This window comes from Habropoda laboriosa, unplaced genomic scaffold, assembly GCF_001263275.1.
Source record: "Habropoda laboriosa isolate 0110345459 unplaced genomic scaffold, ASM126327v1 scaffold11, whole genome shotgun sequence".
Taxonomy (NCBI): Eukaryota; Metazoa; Arthropoda; class Insecta; order Hymenoptera; family Apidae; genus Habropoda; species Habropoda laboriosa.
The window spans coordinates 2,589,638-2,593,512 of record NW_017100150.1 but is presented as its reverse complement, the minus strand read 5'-3'; positions in this window follow the sequence as shown (position 1 = coordinate 2,593,512).

The following is a 3,875-nucleotide window of genomic DNA, read 5'->3' as shown; positions in this document are numbered from 1 at the left end:
AAGTAAAATGAAGCACTCACCGCGATTGATTCTGAGACTCTTTTTATTTCGTACATTTAATAGATTAGTGTTGCGTAAAAGAATGAATTATTCCACTCACGGTTTTTGCTCGGGTTTAGAACGAGTGGATTAGGAAACCGAGTGTTTGTCATGAAATACTGTTGAAAATTGTATTCATTGAATTGCTGTAACAGATATTTATTAATGTTTACGATATTAAGTAATGTTGATGGTGATTTATTTTTAAAGACTTTGAGACGTTGAGAATCTCGAATTGAATCGGAATATATCAGAGGAAGAATTAATAACGAATGAAAGTACAAGTAGAAGCTCGGTGAATTCTTAAAAACAACAAAAAAAAATAAGAATTAATTGTTATTAGAGTTAGTTTACTTTACTCGATACGTAACGATTGATGCAACGGTAGAGTATAGTGAATTTTTATAAATTTTCGAAACAGTTTTGCACGAATTAAAGTACACTCGCGATTATACTTTTCATATTCCGTGTGCAACGTGTGAAAAGCTTGCAAAGAAATATTGTTACGTGGAAAGTCGTTGGACTCCGCATATTCATAGTAAAATGTTTGAATCGCCGGTACGACATCGCATACTCGTTGCCAATTCAAAAAAGGATGATATAGATAAAATTGCGGTAAATTGTGCGATTATTTCGGTTTTAAATTCCTAATGAAGAGTAAATTGGAACATCTCTCCACGTTTTCTTCCGTGAAAATTTGAACTTTTAAACGTGCATAATTTTAGTCTCTTTTTCTTTCATCTTGGTATTCGGTATAGAAATTTTCCAGTTTATATTTTATAATTACCGGTTATTCCTGTTCAATTAACAAAGATTCTTCCTTTGCGAAATTCTCTAATTTCAAAATAAAAAATAATTTGTTATTAATGTGTACCAAGTAATTGCTGACAATGTAAAGTACCTTTCAATTTTTTTAATATCACTTCTATTTCATATATATACGATGTGTGCACAATACCTTTTTTTTTTCTCGACTGTCAAACTTTCATTTTTAATTATTATTATCGAGGCTTTCGGATGTAAACTGTGCCCTTATGGAAACAGTGCTCCATTCCCCAATAATAATAATTATTAATATTTTATACGTATATGTGCACAATATCTTTTTTTTTCAGCTGTCAAACTTTCATTATTGCTTTTATTAATCCAACAAAAAACAAGTTTGTTACAGATCCGCTTTACCAAAAGCTGAGGAAATTAGTGGAAGAAAAGAAGTAAACGATGCCCATATTGTAACTTGTAAAATCTAATTACTAAATTCGTTTGAATTTGAGTTTGTTGCAGGTGACAGAGGAGCATACGAGCAATTCATCTCACCATACTGATATTTCCTTTCTTCCGTCTTTATATCCATTTAGATTTTCAGAACAGGCAGGGTTGAATATAGATTTCTAATCAGGCAGGTTGTTCTTCAAATAAACGTGGCATTTTAACTAGCCACGGTATGTTTGACGTTAAATTGGATTCTCACCTTCTTAGGAAGGTGATTTGTAATTTAAGTTAAATCTTTAGTCAGGTAGGCAGTTTTCGACGTTAAATTGTATTCCTAGTCAGGTAGGCAATTTTTAATTTAAGTTAAATCTTTAGACAGGTAGGCGCTTTTTAATATTAAGTTAGATTCTTAGCCAGGTAGGCAATTATTAATTTAAGTTAAATCTTTAGACAGGTAGGCGACTTTTAATTTAAGTTAAATCTCTTTAGATAGGTAGGCGACTTTTAAGTTAAGTAAGATTATTAGTCCAGCAGGATATTAATTAAGGTTTGTAACGTTTAAGTAGATAAGTTTTTAATGAAAATTCAATGTTAGTGTTACAGCGCAACTATTTGTTCTCCTCCAAGATAGCCAAAGCAGTCAGTTTCTTCTCTGACAAGTGCTTTTATGTGACGTTTTATTTCTATTTTCTTCTTTTGTGTTTCAAAATATTCCATTCGTCAGATGACTGCTTCACATATTCTTGTGCAGTGATAAAAAGGAAGACAGAGTAACGATACATCCATAAGTTAATGTCTCGTATAGAATTAACACTTTCGTTAGTCCTAGTTGAAGTCTGGTTTAACCCTTTCACTGCTATTTCTTTGCGTACTTCCACCTTAATTTTCGAAACGGTAAATTTTTTAATTTTCCAACAAATTTTAAAACGTCGAAACAGAAGATTTTGTTACGTATCAAAGTCTGTCGCAGTGAAAGGGTTAAGTTAAGTCCTAGTTTAAGGCAAATGTGAATGAAGTCGTACTATGAGGTAGGCGTAACATAAGTTTAAGCCAAACTTAAAGTACTTTAAGTTGAAATTGATAGGATACTCTTATTTAACATTTTGTTTCTTTCTTTCTCGTCGACTTTGAAATTCTTTCAGTCTTCTGCTACTGTCCGTTTGCATAGCGATCGAGAAATTGAACGTGTTGCAAATGTACAATTAGCAGAAGGTGTTGCGTTGCATTGATTAATAGAAAAGTAATAGTAGGCGCGTAAAAGGAGGGTGGATGGGACCGTGTGGTTAGGGTGGGCCTCTATTCGCAGCAACCTCCACGTGGTGAGGCCTGGGCAATCGATATTATTTCATGTATAATTACAATTATATAGCAAATATGTAATTACAATTACATAGGAAATAATTCGAGCAAATTGGCTGCGATAATAGAAGATTGCAGTTTAGTCTAACCCTTTGCGCTCTACTGGTGCTGTTCATAACATACGCCATAACTCCATTCAAGTTTTATTTATATCAAAATGAAGAAAATTAGCGAACGAGATGTTTTAATAAATTTCACTGCAAAAATGTGTCGAAATTGCTGGTCGATCGAATGAAAAAGTGCTCAGAGTGCGAAGGGGTAGTACGTATCGACTCCTAATATCAGATTTGCACAGTAATTAACCTGTGCCGGGACGATATTTTTAAAGTCAGAAGAAAAATGGTCTAATTTTTTATGTAGTTACATTTATATTCGTGGTAAATCGATAGTAACTGATCTGTTTTCCTTGTTGGGAGATTGCGTTTTTCGTATTTTCTCTATCACAAATATTGGAATTTTCGGAGAAACTAAAGTTATACATATGTGTCAGTGTTCCTGAAAAAGTTGAAGGTGAATTATAATAAATGTTGTAGTGATTCGACAGGTCGTCAATAGTTCTACCCACGAAATCCACTATATGTATGTATCTTTGTATGCAGATTTAATAAAAGAGGATTTTTCGCATCTGTTGATTTTACCATCTTTGCCGTTTAGATTGTATATAATTCCTAAACTCACCACTTTATATCGTAGAGGGCATAATGAAAATTCTGACTTTTTACACGGTCGGTATTTCAGAACGTTGGACACAAAAATGCATCAGGTGTCAGGTCTATACTGTACGTCGTCTGTGACGAAAGGTCTATGCTTGATACAGTGATCATCAATCGGAAAATTCAATTCCTTCCACACATTATCAATACTCGTCAATACTGAATCGCAATAGTATTGTGATATTTGTCATACTGCATTTCCATTGTTAATATATTTTTTTAATATTCAGGTAGTGCTGGTAAAAGGTTTAAAAATTCTGAAAAATAGTTGAAAATTTTCTTAATTTTTCTAAAATTAAAGAATTAAAAGATGTATATAGAATTTTGATATATCACCGTGTTATGCGTCTAATGCTTTATCTACTTTTCTACGATTCTCTATCGATATAGAATGGCAATTGAATGGTACACAGAATCCTATATGTAGCCATCTATTGGTAGGAACTTGTAACATCTAATAAAGCAGTGTTCGAGCTGTGTAGGTCAGAGAAGAAGAATGACTATTTCTGAATAAATTATACTGTTTTATTATGAAATATCATGTAAAATGTA